General features: G+C 48.0%; 1 protein-coding gene across 6 annotated transcripts in view; it reads left to right on the forward strand.

Moving 5' to 3' along the window:
- Positions 1 to 16,676, forward strand: part of LOC147226856 (synaptotagmin-2-like) — a 95,515-nt gene that overhangs the window by 54,448 nt on the left and 24,391 nt on the right. The window contains exon 1 of one of the 6 annotated variants that reach the window (XM_086159571.1): positions 3,481 to 3,872. The exons of 4 other annotated variants lie outside the window; for them this stretch is intronic. The gene's annotated coding sequence lies outside the window, so the exon portion shown is untranslated. Of the gene's footprint in view, positions 1 to 3,480; positions 3,873 to 16,676 lie in introns of those variants that run through there. One more of the 6 variants, XM_086159568.1, reaches the window with a different exon arrangement.

A 16,676-nucleotide genomic window follows, 5' to 3' on the forward strand; every position in this document is an offset into this window, starting at 1 on the left:
CGGTTAGCGCTGGCAACGAGAAGGTTGCCGGTTCGATTCTCCGTCTACACGCTAACCTTCCACGGTCCAACGGAGGTCCGTCAGAAGCCCACCTGGTTCTCCAGGAAAGGCATGAATGAAACGTCGTGTATCTGTGCCCGCTTTGCTGGTACGACGTTTACAAGCGCTATAAATATTTGTAGTATTATCGTTCCAGTATCCCGTTTAGATTTAATGAAATGGAAATCAGACATATTGAAACTCCTCTCTGGCACTTGAGGTGGCACTTGAATACATTTTAGCTCCTCAGATGTCTATCGCGAAGTCTTGTTTTGTTAGCGTAGCGGTTAGCGGTTAGCGCTGGCAGCGAGAAGGTTGCAGGTTTGATTCTCTGTCTACACGCTAACCTTCCACGGTCCAACGGAGGTCCGTCGGAAGCCCACCTGGTTCTCCAGGAAAGGCATGAATGAAAAGTCGTGTCGCTGTTCATCTGTGCCCGCCTTGCTGGTGCAATGTTTACAAGCTCTATAAATATTTGTGCTATTATCGTTCCAGTATCCCATTTAGATTTAATGAAATGGAAATCAGACTTATTGAAACTCCATTCTGGCTGTTTATTTGATCCGCGTGAAGTTTTTTTTTTTTTTTTTTTTCCCCCCGATGATGATCCATGAGGTGACACAGCGCAAAAGCTATTTACTCATTATCTTCCGAGGCTAGCTAAACACAGCTGGGAAGAGCGCTGTCCCGGGCGCGCGGCGTAAATATAAAGAAGTACAAGCCTTCTGCGGCTTCTCGGGATAATTTATAATCCAATCGATGTCCATTTGAGAGAAGCAGATTTTCCACAGTGATGATAATAGATAAGATAATCAGAAATAAAATATTTGACAAGCCCCTGAGTTTCTCATCTTCCACTGGAATTTTATTTTGTGAGACGTAAACATTGGTTTGGATGTTTTGGAGATTAAAAAGGCTTCGATTGGACAAAAAAGGCGATCTCATTCCGTCTCTTCCGCCGTCGACCTATTCCGTTCAAGGTCCAAACTAGCTACCAAGCTAGCTAATAGTTATTGGCGAGCCTGTTTAGCCCGCTCTTTAGATAAAATCCATTTTTTAAAATTCTTAATCAAGTTGAAACATCTGGATTTCCTGTTTGACAGCAACAATGCTAACGGCTAACGAACCGTTCGTTTTTAGCATTTGTTCTCATTTCCTCAGCGTTCGCTTTAGTGTCTCGGCGACGTTAATTAAAGGCTTTCTTCCTGATCTCCCGACAGTGTTTTCGCCGGCGTCGGGTTTGTAATTACTCACCGCTCCTCTGATTTATCTCCACGTTTTCGTAACTTTGCTTTGTTACCAGTTGTGTTTTCGCCCCCCTCCTCCTCCTCCAAACCCCCCCGGATTTTCTCTCCCGGCTAATTTGCGTATGAATGCCCGAGTTCTCCCGGTAAAGACCTTCACCTTCTTAGTAATGAGCTCCTCTCTGTCCAACCGATACATTTTCCTTAAAGATGATGCGACGGCGTAGCTCGGGTCAGGATTAAGAGTTTATCGAGATGAACGGAGCTGCGCTAATGCTCTGGGATTTTTTAAAATTTATTTATTATTTTGCTTTATGCCAGCATTATTGAGAAAATAATTACCAGATCCCCCAAACCGGCGCCCATGCATCACCTCTGCGCCCTGCAAAGGTGTTATTGCCGCAGTCGGGGAACAAATTACATTCCCTCTCCGGTTGTATGTTTCCAAATTACAACAAGCCTCTCTTGCCTCTTCGGCCCCCTCCGCTTCCCCTCCACCACCACCACCTTCCATTTTAAGTGATTGAGATTTTATTGATTTCTGGTTCAAGTGCTCATTTCTGGCCAATAAGGAGGCTGATTCACTTAAAGGACAACGATAATTCTCAGCGACACACAGTTTGTACCCCGAAGGGGCTCCGAGCCGTCTGGTTCGGCGACGGCGTCGAGGGAAAGGGTGCGTTTTAACGCTAGCAGATTTGCACAGCGATGGCCGTCTTGTATGCTGAGGGACCCGTTTGGACCACAAGGTGGATGTAGATGTATGCCGAGGTTCTCAGACATCTGGGTCTTGGTGGATTCCTGTTGAAATCTTCTAAAAAGAAGGTCAAAAAGTGAAGTCTGGTTCCACGTGGAGCTCGATTGGAGGCGACCGTCTGCCTCGGCAGGGAAAGAGACTGGGAGTGCGCTAACATGCTAATAGCCGACATGATACAATCATAGCGCTAATATCCATAACAGAAGTAACATAGCGGGCGCCTAGCGAAGGGGCGCCTCGGTAGACGAAGCCACGCCCCCCTGTGGGAGCTGTCCAATGAGAACGGGAGGAATGACAGCGGTGCGTCATGGGATAACTTTATCGATCCCCATTGGAGGAATTCCTTCGGGACATCAGCGTAACAGTGAAGTAAAATAAATATGAATATCTATTAACCTCACTCTGTCAACGGCAACTCAGAGTTGCGCCGGGCGCTACGACCGATATTCGTTTCACGAAAATATCTGGGAGTTGCGGCGTCGATGTGGCGGCGCGGTGGAGAGCGTAAGTGTAGCCAAACGTCACCAACGTTCTGGAGGGAGCTTGAGCACAGTACAGCTACAAGAACGGAAAAGGTATAGCGGTTTGAATTGGAAGATAATTGTAAAATAAAAGATCTATAGCCATCACACCGACTCTATCGTCAACATTAGGCTAGGCTAACTTTTCACTGACAGTAGGTTAACGTTTAGGCTACGGTAGGCTAGCGTAACGTAAGGGCATACGGTACGCTATTTGAGTTGACATAAAGGGAATCCTTTGTGTCGTGAAACGAGGAGTGACTATAAATATAAATAGAGAGACGGAAGATAAATAGACGGCAGCAACAACAACGACATCAGGGACAATAACGGACAACATAAAGGAGCAGTAAGGGTGAAAAATACGCCACCGGAACTCGTAGCGACGACAAGAATTAAATAAACAAAGTAGCCAGGATGCGCTAGCGCCTAGCGCCTAGCTCTAGCCTAGCGTTGACGAGCAGGAGATGGTTAGCACCCGTCCAGATGGAGATCTGCGGACGAGCGTCCCAGGACCAGATGCATCTCTCGGAAGCATCTGGACTTCCATTGAAAACAAGTTGTGTTTTCTTCTTTCCTGGCAAATCTCAACGCTGAGATTAGCATCTTGCTTGATGACGGCGGGAGCGCCGCCCGCCCGAGCACATCATTCAGATAAATTGACGGACACAGCGGGAGGGGAACGGTAAGAACGCCGCCAAAAAAAAAAAACGCTTCCCTCCCCCCCCCCCCCCGTCTTCGAATATCTTCCCATCCGTTCGTTATTCTCCCGTCGTTTTTGTTTGCACGAGGTCACCGCTCGGGAGTATCTCGGCGGCGCGATACGCTGGGCTTTTTTTTGCGCTTCGTGCACCGGACGGCGCGGCGGACTGCTGCATGCAGCACCTTGTGAGCAGCATCGCAAATCAGCCGAGTGAGCGTCGCACGGCGGAGTGGAGGGAGAGATGGAAGATGCAAACAGAGAGAAGAGATGGAGGGAAGGAAGGAAGGACGGAAGGAAGGAGGGAGGGGGTCCTTTCAGTGAAAGAGATAGAGAGAGAGGAGGAGGAGGAGGAGGAGGAGGAGGAGGAGGAGGGGATCCAGAGAAACAGAGGTGGGGGTAGTCAGAGAATGAGTGAGTGTGTGTGTGTGTGTGTGTTTTGCACGGGAGAGCAAGTAGTGCTGCAGTGGAAACAGTGCGAAGAGGACTGCAGTTTCTGGTCCTGTTGGGAGAACGACCGAGGCGTCGCACCGTCACCCCCAAGTGCCTCCTCCGTGAATGGGCGAGCCGTCCGCGGGGGGAAACGGGATCGCCGAATCGCCGCAGTGCCGGTAAGGCGGCTCGATTTCAACTCTCCTCCCGTCGCCGCTTCTTCCCCCCCCCCTTGCGAACGGTTGCCATCGGCGATGGTCGCGCGGGAGGCGTTTCGGTTTTGCTTTTTTTCGCACGAGGCTGTTTTTTTTTTTTTTTTTTTGTTTTTGTTTTTTTCTATTTCTTTTTTTTTTTTTTCGCTCAGGCGCGCACCGGGTCCACTTTAACTTCTTTTTATTCAAAGCTAATTCATTGGAGAAAAAAAAAAAAAAAAAAAAAAAAAAAAAAAAGCACAGACGTTGACCCTCACCTTCAGCCGCTTCGGATGACAACTCGGGGACGGATTAGCGAACGTGCGGCGCGATACGGCGGGACGGCTCGGGATGTAGATGACTCTCATTGATCACGCCTCATTTAGCCCGGCTGGTCCGGGTGTAGTAAGTAGCCCTTTTTTTTTTTTTCCTGGAAAGCGTCCAGGAGGCTGCCCTGCTGACAGATGCTTTGCTTCCCCCCCTTTCCACGCCGGGCATCTCTCCCAGGCTCCCAGGAACACTGACAAACACTCCGAAAAGAGGCAAAAAAAAAAAAAGTCCACTTTTGTTGTCCAGGGCGTCAGTGGAGAACAGTCGCCGTGGTAGTTTTGTTGTCGGATCCAAAAGTGCTGCAGGATGCTTTTCCTTTTTCCCGACGGCTCTCCTGGGACTTGTAGCGCCGAGGACGACGACCCCCCCTTCTCACAGTCGGGTTTTTTTTGTTGTTTTTTTTTTGTTGATGTTGTTATTTTCTGCAGGTTCTCTCCGAGTCGCGTCCGGAAATCTAAAATTATTCCTTTCTCCCGGTGTTGCAACCATCAGAAACCTGGAGTGATCAGAAGTAGAGTGAAAGTGTTAAATGCATGAAGTGTGTGTTCTACCTGAGTGTGTGTGTGTGTGTCAGGCTCTCCGGTGGCACATTTGATGCTAAGCTGGCTCTGAGGATTCGCCCGGTTCTTCTTTTTGACAAGCTCTAAAGCGTTCAGACAGGCTCATTAAGTCAGAACCTCGGGGCGCCGCTCCCAGTCACCCTCGCCAAGAGAGGAAACTCTCACACGCCGAGCGCAAAAAGGGGAAAATCGAGAGAATTCTTTCAAGCCCGCCCGTCCGATTCTTCATCTCCCGCCGCGTTTGCTCTTGCAAGGGACGCGGGAACGGTACAACGTTATCGCGCCGGGCGTTAGCCGATTTAAATAAAAGCAAACAACGGGGAACGCCATCGAGGAAACGACACAAAGGTCGCGGCGTAATGGTCCGCGGCCTAATTAGGCGGATCTATTTTCCTTGTGTCTTAGAGGACATAATGAGCGGCGGCATCGGAACGAGCGGGAAAAAAAAAAGACGTGACACGTTAGCCGCTGTTAGCTTCCAACTCCAGGTGATAGCCACCCCCCCCCCCCCCCCCTCTGCTAGCCTTGGCCGCGGCCCACGTGACGGTTTGTTGTTGCCAGAAAGCCGAAGTGTTAAACGGTCGGACGCCGTCGCCGGTCTCGGCTTCCCGCCGCACCGGCGAGGCTTTTTTTTTTTTTCTTCTTTAATCATCTTTCCTCTCCGAGTCCTTCGTCGTTTCGCGCGGACAGACGGCGGGACGCGACGTCGGGCTCCGTTCAAACGGTTTTCACCGTATTTCATCATGCCGGCGGTTTTTGTGGAAAGGCTTTTTGATTTCGGCTGTTCTTTGAATGAGCTTAGCTGACGGGTTTTGAACCGCGGGGAAAGTGACAGGTCGCGAGTCGACGGCGACTTTGAGCGAGAGGGTCGGCGAGGAAACACAGAGCTGCTTTAAAAAACAGCTAGTTAGCGCAACGGAGTGAAACCGAGGGTGGAGAAGGTCATCTAGTTGGGTCGGATTATAACGAAAGACGGTCCTTAAAAACCGACGAAATAAAATTCACTCATTCGTTTTCTACGACGGCTTTCCCGCACTCGGGAGCCAATCCCAGCCTGTGATTGGACGAGAGGCCGCGCTCACGTGCACGGACGTACGACCGTTCACCCTCTCATTCTTCTAGGCGCTAACTTTTGCCTCGCAGTGCCGCCCGCATAGTTATATTTTCGTGAGGAAGATTCAAAAAACGATGTAGGCCTGTGATTCGTCGGACTTTCTTTGGGACAATAAACTTCCTGTATTCTCCGCCGGTTGCCCGGCAACAGCTCAGATCCTAAAATAGCGTAGCACATAAGCCCCCGTGAAGCTGTTGTCATTTAGTACGTACGGAGTTGAGCAGAAATATGAATTTCGCAGCTTTTGTTTCCTCCTGCGCTAAGCTAAGCTAAGCTAAGCTAGGCTAACCGGGGGCCGCAATCGGTGGTGCTCTCAGAAAAAACGCGGACTCTGCCAACCCGCCGTTCTGCAGGGGCCTCGTCCTCCTTTTTCAGCATTTTCCCCGCTCAGCCTCTCATGCAGATTGGGTCACTATCCCGGCGACAGGATGATTAATCGACCTATCAGGGGACAGGGAGCGGCGGTTGCGCCGGCGAGGAGGGGGATGTATGGCAACTGGCTGTAAACGATCCCTGCTGCTCCTCGCTCAGCATTCAAACCCCGGCGCCTCCCACCTCCTTTTTTTTTTTTTTTTTTTGAAGGATCCCTCCTGATAATAGCTGAGTCACATTCAGCTGCAGGTGAGAATGAGCATTGTTTTATCTGCACGAGCAGGTTTGTAAACGAGTCCCTCCGGACCCTCCCCCCCCCTCCGGAGATATACGAGGGCGAGGCTTTTCTTTTCCCTCTTTCGGTGAGATGATGCACCGGCCGCCCATCTGACATCCTTATCTTCCTCGCTGTCCGCACATCAGTCACGGGCTTTTTAAGGATTTCCTCAAAATGACTCCCGACGCGACGCCCGTAATCAGGTTTCGCGCGGATCCCCGTTCGCCTCGGCCGTCCGCGAACACGCATCCAGCATACAAGTCTGGCCCCCCGAGGGCGAACGCCGGAGGCGGAGGAGGAGGGGTAGTTGCCGGGGGTTGATGCCTCGGTAATTCTCCCGTCCCGGATGGTTGCGTAAGCGGTTCTGCTGACTCGGTCGTAGATCACCCGCTAAGCAAATGTTGTCGCCGACTGTCTTGTGTGTCACATTTTTGCGGCGTCCTCCACAAGAGAGGAGCAGGAAACCGCTAACATCGGGAATCGCAAAATGCCATTCCATCTCCAAATATAGGATGAGGAATATCCTTCATATTACGGACCGGATTATCGCTTAATTTCACCGCCGGTTGGGATTCTTATGGGAGATGAGATGGCGGAGCGTTCAGGAAATTAAAAATAAGGTTAGAGGTATTGGATATAAATAGTTAAGGCAAGTCAGGTGTTATTTCTGTTATTTCTGATGCCAAGCGGAGCAGGTCTGGACCAGGATCATCTGCAGAAACCCGACGCCGGTGCGGAAACATAAGAATGATGTTGATCCCGAAGGAAACTGTTGTGCAAGAGTTACAAGAAAAACATAACAATAATAAATAATAGTAGAAAATTGTATAAACAGTGGAAAAAAAAGTTAAAAAAAAAAATTGAAAAAGGGGAGAATAATATATACAAAAGTAACAAGTGAAAGATAAGGAGTGCAAAAGAGTATGAAAAAAATATTGTACGTGTAGCTGTTATGAAATGAAATGTTGCACAGATAAATTATTACAATTTACAGTAAGTGGGTGAGATTTTTTTTTTTAATTTTTTTTTTAAGGTTTATAATTTTAAGATTCCCTGCAGCTGAAGGGAGAGTAATTAAAAAGTCTGATATCCTCGGGTAGGAAAGACGACATCAGGCGACCTTCTGCCTCGACCGATTATCGAGAGAAGTTTCCAGTTTCCTGCCGGCTGCTTAAAGGATAGTCGTTTTGAGAATCTCCAGGGACCAAAAGTAAATAAAGAAAATGAAAAACTCATTTTATCTGCGAATAAAATGTCATTTTTTTTCACCAGCTGGGACTTCAGAGCGTCGGAGGCGAAGCTCCCGGCAAACACAGGAAATTATTTCTTTTTATCGGCCGGACAGATGCGAATGCTAATAACAGGAAAGATGACGGATATCGATGCTAATTATCGGCCGATGGCTGTCAAGAGCCTTAACGATTTCGCGTCACGTAACACACACTCGGTCTAACGTACGTAAACGCTGGTTGGGAAACGCATTTCGGCGTTTTTTTTTTTTTTTTCAAGATTCACCCCAGCCCTTCTTAGCCTTCCGTGAAATAAAAAAACGGTGTTTTGTCAGCAGACCCCGCATGAATCTACTCCAGTTATCTGTCCGCGCACGCCTGGCGAGGGGATACTTCCCCCGACTCCGACAGCGGCGATGAAACGCAGATACGCCGATTTCGCGGGATATTTTTAAATGTTTGAGAAAAAAAAAAAAAAAAAAAAAAAGGCGGCTGTCGGGAGACCGAACCCCCCCCTGTGCTTTAAATTCAGCGGTGCCTTTTTTTAATCTCTCCGTGGGGTAAATAATGAATGAAAGACATTTTTTCAGCGGTTGTTTAAATTAAAAAGCGTGGAGCGGCCGTTAGCGCTCCTGCCTAGCAGGTTCCTCAGGGTTTTTCCGGGTTCCTCGCACGATCCCAACAAACAAAGAGGGTTGGATGGAAGTTTCTTTATTACATCTGTCTTGATAGGATGTGCGAATTAGACACATGATAAATTATTTTGCATGTCTCGAAACCAGGGGTCGGCAACCTTTAACACCCAAAGAGCCATTTGGACCCGGTTTCCTCAGAAAGGAAAACACTGGGAGCCGAAATTACTTTTTGACGTCTAAAATAAAGGTACCACTGTCTTTTTATTACCTTTACACTTCGTATAAACAAGTGTGTTGCTTCTGAAATTCACAAAGTATTACGGAGAAAATAAAATTTTATTTATGTAATTTTATTTATGCTTTTTATTACCTTTACACTTCGTATAAACAAGTGTGTAGTGTGTTGCTTCTGAAATTCACAAAGCATTACGGAGAAAATTAAATTTTATTTATGTAATGAACTCATTTTGAGCTTTGGGCTTTCAGAGCGTGTAGCGGAGCCTTGACCTGAATTTTAAAAATAAATCGGGAAAATAATCACTGTGTCAGTAAACAATGAAAAATAAATATTTGCAAAATATCTTCATAAATATTTATTTTACCTGGTTTATGGGACTTCTGCTCCTGAACTTCTGCAAATCGGGACTTTACCGGCTTCCGCGAGTGTGACGTTATTTTGAGCGGCGAAAAATAATCAATCTAATTTTATTTAATATGTCAAGATCACAATAATCTTCCAATTTGAAACTAAAAGTTAAAAAAAGGAATTAACACAAATGAAATACACTTCAATTAATATTCATAATTTATGCAGCTGCTCCTACGAACCCAGATGCGTAGATTAACTGGCTGTTCTGCGATAAATAAGCACTTCGGCCGCAAGTATCGCCCCGTAATCCTATTAAAACTCGGCCAAAACGAGACTATTATAACTGCGGGATTCCTCGGTCCGTTTCATCAGGAGTGAATCATCACGGAGGGGCGAGAGTTCAGCAACAAAGCGGCACATTATCTGTAATTGAAATACGGTAACTCCGCCATCTCAACCACGCTCCGCGTTGTATACCGGATAAAATACTCGCGCTCCGAATGTTCCGGTGCGCGATAATGACCGGGGAGGTCGGAGGTGTCCGGCGCTCGCCCCGTCTCGTCCGTAGTCTTAAATATAACGCGGGTAATATCTCATTCCGGTCGGCCTATAAATCATATTTTCGCACGACGAGGAAATCAGGCTCGGAACCCAAATTAGCTCAGCGGGATTTGGATGAGTGAGTGCAAACACGAAACGAGAGCCTCGAGCCACCTCTCGGAGATAATCCGCCTGTCGTGAAAGTCGACGGCGATATTGAATTATCCCCGCGGCCCGAAAACGAGCTTTACTTCCGAAAGTTGAATCGTTTTGTTTTTCAAATACGCCAAAGTGGACAGTTCGTCCGCGCTCGCCCAACACGGTGGGCCGAAGGAGCGTCTAATTACGAAAACCGCGGATACATTTTCCGATCTCGGTCGCGAGCGAGCCGTCGCTTCCGCCAGATGAAGGTACACGGGATGCGCAGCCGGTTCAGCCAGAGGCCGCGCACTCCGCCCGCCCACGCATAACCGGTAATGTCACAGATGGCGGGTGATTTCATCGGGGTCACGTTATTCAGAACGCTTTGTGTCTTTGAGTAGCGGGTCGTCTGGTGACCCGTGACGGCCCCCCGTGGCAGCCGTCGCCGTCGCTTCCCTTTGAATACAACAACCTTTTCACGGCGCCTAATATTCAATACTTCGTTTTACGCCCTACTGGCTCCGACTGTTGCAACCCCCACCTCTTCAAGCTGCGCCGACAACAACAACAACAACAACAATAACCCAGTACCAGTTTTTATCCATGCTAGCCATCTTGAAGATAAGGATAAAGATGTTTCCAGGGTTTTGAGGCGCGCCGTGTTGGAACCGCGAGCTCGGACGGGGAGTAAAGATTAGATTTGAACCCACGTTCAGTACGTGCGCATCAGCCCAGGGCGGACAGCTGTGCACGCCGGCGCAGCGGAAAGCTGTCAGGGCCGAGGAGAAAACAAAGGATCCGGCCTCCTGGCGGTGGATCGCTAATTAATCGCCGTTCGGGGAACTTGTTGTTGTGTAATGGAAACAGCTGCATGACTTCAATTCGCCCTCCCTGAGTTGTTTGCTCTCCGGGATCTGACCTGGGTGCTAATAAGCCCCGCGCGCTAGCAGCCGCCCGCCTGCCGGCTGGGGATTCCACAATGCGACTCGTCACGCGGCGCCGTTTTCGCTAGGCGAGTCGTATTCCGTCACTTGGGGGTTCCCCGGGAGACCCGCGTTTCATTCACGCTTTTAGCCAAAGTGAGCAACTTGTACACATTTCTCAGGTTTCTGTTAGCTTTGAGCCCGCGCCCAAATTGCTCCCATCGTAGCAGCTAGTTTAGCAGCTAACCGAGAAATAGCGGGGAGCTGAGATGTGATAGCGTTTTCCCAGTAAACTTGTTTTCTGTAATAATGCTAATGGAAAAGCTTAACTGCTACTTGACCTCATTCCCCGCTAGCGCAGATTTCCTGAAAAACGTTTGATCTGTCATAAAAACCCAGAGATGAAGATGTTGCGCAGTGAAGTGATGGCGCTGCTACTCAAAACTAACATCGGTAAAAATGAGATCCGAGCAATAGGGCTGAAAGATATCTCCTATAAACTCGGGGTTGGTCATCCATTTTAAGGCGCGTTGGTGGCGTTGGTGGTGGCGCCTCCTCCCGAAGGCAAGAAGGCTCCTGATTGGATTCCTACAGGGAGGTTTCCTTTGTGTTCTCCGCCTTCTCGATGTGTGGATGAATAAAAAAATGAATGAATGAATTCCCCATTCGGGCAACTTTCATTCTTAAAAAGTTGTATCGAGCAGTTCCGTGCCCAGGATGGTGATCTTTGACCTCGCCTTCACGTAAAGGCGGTACCGCGAACTTGGTATGCTTGCGTGCAGTTTGAGCTCCTGCGTTCGCGGGGCTTGATCCCCGTCCAGCCCGGAGCAGAGTGTTTAGTGACAAGCGGCCAGATCACCAGATAAGCGCAGCCCGGCGCTCCGGGCGGTGGAGCACAGCCATTTTGTTTTGACTCCGATGACTCAAATGCTAATTGCAAAATAAGGCGCGTGTCCGGGGCTCGACTCCAGCCGTGCCCGGTATCCGGCTGTTATATCCAGAGTTGTGAAACCGGGATGGAAGGGATCGGACCAGCAGCTCCGCACGCACAATGTCAAGTAAGAAATGTAGTTTTCGGGGTATAGCCAGATCCCAGCAGGTTTTGGACTCAACAGGCAGTCAAATGCCCCGTTGCGCGGACATTTCTTCACCTCTTCTCCACAACCTCCTATGTTCTGGACTGTTGACCCAAAGTGTTTCTTGATCTCCACTCCCTGTAGCCTCACTGTTCCACCAAGGTTCCTCTCATTCACACACACAAACTCTGTCTTGTTGCGACCATGTCCATACCTACACCTCTCTAGATGTTCCTCAATCTGTTCTCTACACTCACTACAGATCACAATGTCATCTGCAACCATCGTGGTCCATGGATATTCCTGTCTAACCTGCAAACAAGAGGGGACTCAGAGCTGATCACCTTGAATTTCTCTGTTACACCTACAGCACACTTCAACAGTCTCACAGCAAGCATACATGTCCTGCATGTCCTACATGTCCTATAAACATACTTCTCTGTCACTTCAGACTTACTTATACAATACCAGAGTTCCTCTCTTGGCACCCTGACATATGCTTTTTCTACGTCTACAAAAACACAACACAGCTCCCTCTGGCCTTCTCCACCCCTATAGCACACCGCACTACTGTCTCACAGCAAGCATACATGTCCTGCTCCAGTCAAACATGCTTCTCTGCCACTTCGGACTTCCTCATACAATACCACGGTTCCTCTCTCAGCACCCCGTTGTATGCTCTTTCTAGATCTTACTGACATTCCCAAGCTGTCGTCTTTTGACGCCCTGATGTCGTGCTGTAACCGACCTTCAACAGCGGTGTCCAAGCAGCCAAGTTGGTCCTTTGCGTTCTTACGATAATCTGGTCTGAAAATATTGAAGCGCCGCGAAATGAGGGCCGGACAGCTCAGGTCGGGGTTCGAAGTACGATTTGGAATCGTTACTCCGCGACGTGGTGCCAAGAATAGTCGCGCCGATGCGTCCCGACCGGAATATCTCAACGCTCGCCGTGTAAATTAGCATATATATTTTCTCGCCGCCTTGGGGATTGAAAATCACACGTCGGACGTCCTTTAACTTTTCCTCCGCGGCTTCATTGGAGGCTCAAGTCATGACTCGGCTCCGTAATTGGTTGATATGATATGCAACATCGCCGGGAAATGCGAGGCGGCCTTCTCGGAAGAGGAAGCCTCCGTCGTGGATCCGGAGGAGTGAGCACCAGGAGCCGGACGTGAGGCGCGACTAATGACCGTCATAAAACACGAAATAAGTCTCCGACCTCGCCGTCCGTCCCCGCCGTCGCCCTCGGAGCGGCGCAGATAAAGCCTGGAGAACATAACCACGGACGTTAATTTAATTAGCACGCCGGGCGGGAGCGGGGGGCGTATATTTCCCGTAAAAAACCCCAGATGCGAGTGGGTGCTTTTAAAACATCCACGTTTTCTGGACAGGTCGGTCGGTCAATCGGTCGGTCGGGCGACGACGTGTCCGATCGAAACGCTCCTTTTCAACCGGCGGACGAACGATTGTCGTGAAATGACACCTTTTCCTTCGAAGCTAAAGTTTTCCAGGTGGCTAAACCGGTCTCGGTTCCTGAATTATATAAGCTCATTCTCTCCTGCCGTCGGCCTGGATTTGAATTATTTATACGTAGCAATAAATAGAGGCGGGATAGCCGGCGCTAACTCCGGCCAGGAGGGAAAGTACTGCTTTTCTTCCTATTTTCATCGCCGGGACTTGAATAAAATGAACAATAGCGGTCCGTTCCTTTAAATGCTTGAAGATTCTGTCATCGTTCACCGCTCTCTGATCGGCCAATCGCTCCTCCGGCCCATCACGCCCCCCCCTCGGTTTCAGCCGCACTTGTCACACTCTGATTTCCGGCTCCGATAAGAGCCCTGATTGAACATTTGTTTTGGGCTGTGGAAACTCCGCGGGAGGACGGCTCGTTCATTTTGTTTTCCGTCCGCGGTTTAAAGACCTTTTGTTCCCCCCCCCGGTCAGGCGCCGTCGGTTTCGAGCGGAAGCGGCGTTTCGACAAAAAAAAAAACGATGGTTATTTCTCATAAATATTGCAGGAAAGCGGCGCTGAAATGGCCGTCCGTCGGCTTCGGAACCAAGTGAAACATATCGGAATCATTGCAAAATAGCAGACTGGGTTAAAGACTGAGCCATCAATCATACGATGGAATAAGAACCTGTACGCAACCCTGGAAGAAATGGAGTGAATCTTAAAAACAGCTGGATCGCCCATGCTAGGCTGCCAGTGTCCACCTTTTCCGCTAGTAGCAGAAACTGTTAGCGCTATTAGTATTCCAGTGATCCCTCGCTATAACGCGGTTTACTTTTCACGGTTTCGCTACTTCACGGATTTGCATGGTGCATTGTGTTCTGCATTCTGATTGGCTAAAAAAGTCACTCCGCTTCTTCTCTACCTGTGCGTCAATAACGTTGCAGTTTAATATGTACGCGTACGTAAAACAGCTTGCCGAATTTACATGACGTACGTGCAAATTCTCTCGCGATTTTGAGTTTCTCTAAAACCCATAATGTTGACAAAACGCTCTGGAGCGACAAAAGGCCCCAAAAGTTAGCGGAAGATGCTATCTATCGCAGATAAAGTTAAACTTCTGGACATGCTAAGGGATGCTAAAAGCTATGCGGCTGTAGGTCGGCATTACGGAATGAATGAATCTTCCGTTCGTTCCATAAAGAAGGAAGAAAAAAACATAAGGACGACTGCAGCGATGTATAATAGAGTATTTAATTATAAAATAATTGTAAAAGAAAATAAAGGTTTCTACTTGATGGATTTTGCCTATCATGGGTTCTTTTTGGAACGTAACCCCCGCGAAAAAAAAGGGTTTACTGTATACGATTGATCGTGCCACTTTTATTTGACTTTCATCGGTGTTTGGGGGGAAAAACGGGAGGTTTTTCCGATGTAGCTTCGGAACGATGAACATCGGGTTCTCTGAATTTAGCCGCAGAGCGCTGATGCTAGCTCAACCAATACGACCCCCAACTTACCGCCAAACTAAGTCTCTGACACCGTCAGAGAAAACCTAAGGCCACTAAAATATTATTTCAATGTCGAACATCTCCAAGAGGGTCTCCGCCCGTTTCCATTTCGTCCCGTTTACGCGACACCTTTCCACGCCGACGCGCAACTCGCCTCAATTTATTGGGGACGGGAGCGAGTCGAGCCGAGCCTTCTGTTTGTTACTCCGAAGGGAATTCAGATATTGCCGCGAATGTAAAAAGAAGGAAGAAAAAAACATAAGGACGACAGCTGCAAGGTATAATAGAGTATTTAATAGTTTAATAATTGTAAAATAATAAAGGTTTCTACTTCACGGATTTTGCCTATCACGGGTTCTTTTTGGAACGTAACCCCCGTGAAAAACAAGGGTACCCTCATACCGCCTCTTTCTACCCCCAGCTGGGGATGTTGGGTTTCTGGAGATCATCTGGTCCAGACCTGCTGCACTTGGAAAGTGTCATCAGAGAGCTGGTTATACATATAAAGCTCCCAGAAAGTCCAAATTGTCCGTGGAGGTTCTCAGTCCTCCAGGTCGCGGTGAATTCTTGCGAAGATCTTCTCGTCGTGGCAACCGGACTTGATGTTTCGGTCGTCATCTGAGAGGTTTGTGGGGAGTTTCCCAAAATAACCGCCAGGGTTTTTGGAGGGATTCTTGGCGTATGGATGTTTCTGTTGCCCTGATGAGGTCCACTAAACCTCTTTGGGGATCGGTTGCAGGTTCTTGTCGTCCCTGTTGGTGGTATTGTTGTTTCTGTTGCTTTTGTCGGAATGAGTCCCGTTTAGTTTCTTCTGGATCGTCCAAAACCCTGGCGGTTCGATCCGGAAACTTCCCACAGGTCATTAGAACTGAAGAAGGAACTGGAATGTCTTCAAGTGAAGAAATTCAAGTCCAGTTTCCACGACAAGAGGAATAAAGTCCAAATTGAACATGCGGCCACTTTGTTATTTTTTAGTCGCAGCTATGCAAAGACACAGCTAGCTCATGCTAATAAAAGAGCGATAAACTCAAAGGAATTAAATCAAGGCAAAGTACATATTTCCTTGTTTGCGGAGGTTCTCGTTCATCCAGGTTACGGTGAAAACTTACACGAATCTTCTTGTCTTGGCAAGTGGACTCGAATTTCTTCACTTGAAGACGTTTCAGCTCCTCATCCCAGTGGATTCTCCACGTTTTCGCGTTCATGGTGTTATCAGCGTAACCTAGACCAGGGGGCGGCAACCTTTAGCACCCAAAGAGCCATTTGGACCCGGTTTCCTCGGAAAAGAAAACACTGGGAACCGAAATTACTTTTTGACGTCTAAAATAAAGGCACCGCTGTCTTTTTATTACCTTTACACTTCGTCTAAACAAGTGTGTAGTGTGTTGCTTCTGAAATTCACAAAGTATTATGGAGAAAATTAAATTTTATTTATGTAATGAACTCATTTTGAGTGTTTCAGAGCGTGTAGCGGAGCCTTGACCTGAATTTTAAAAATAAATCGGGAAAAAAAATCATTGTTGTCAGTAAACAATAAAAAATAAATATTTGCAAAATATCTTCATATATATTTATTTTACCTGGTTTATGGGACTTCTGCTCCTGAACTTCTGCGCACAGCATCTGCAAATCGGGACTTTACCGGCTTCCGCGAGTGTGACGTTATTTTGAGCGGCGAAAAATAATAAATATAATTGTATTTAATATTTCAAGATCACAATAATCTTCCAACTTGGAACTAAAATTAAAAAAAGGAATTAACACAAATGAAATTCACTTCAATTAGATATTTATCATTTATTTTCCCAAGCCAATCGGAGCCGCGGGTTGCCGACCCCCTGACCTCGACCCACCAGAAACTCCCCATCGGTCGTTAGACCTGAAAACATCTTCAAGTCAACAAATTCAACTCCAGTTGCAAAAACAAGATTTCCAGAAGAACGCGTGTTCTTTTCTCCTCCAACCCGTGTTCAGTACGCGGATCTGAAAAGCCGACGTTTCCGCGGTCGAAGCGCTCCCGGCCGCCTCCTGGTGTTTCCCGTCGG

Source organism: Fistularia commersonii, chromosome 14 (genome assembly GCF_037954325.1).
Source record: "Fistularia commersonii isolate RoL2024-O1a breed Wild chromosome 14, RoL_Fcom_v1.0, whole genome shotgun sequence".
NCBI classification, from domain to species: domain Eukaryota; kingdom Metazoa; phylum Chordata; class Actinopteri; order Syngnathiformes; family Fistulariidae; genus Fistularia; species Fistularia commersonii.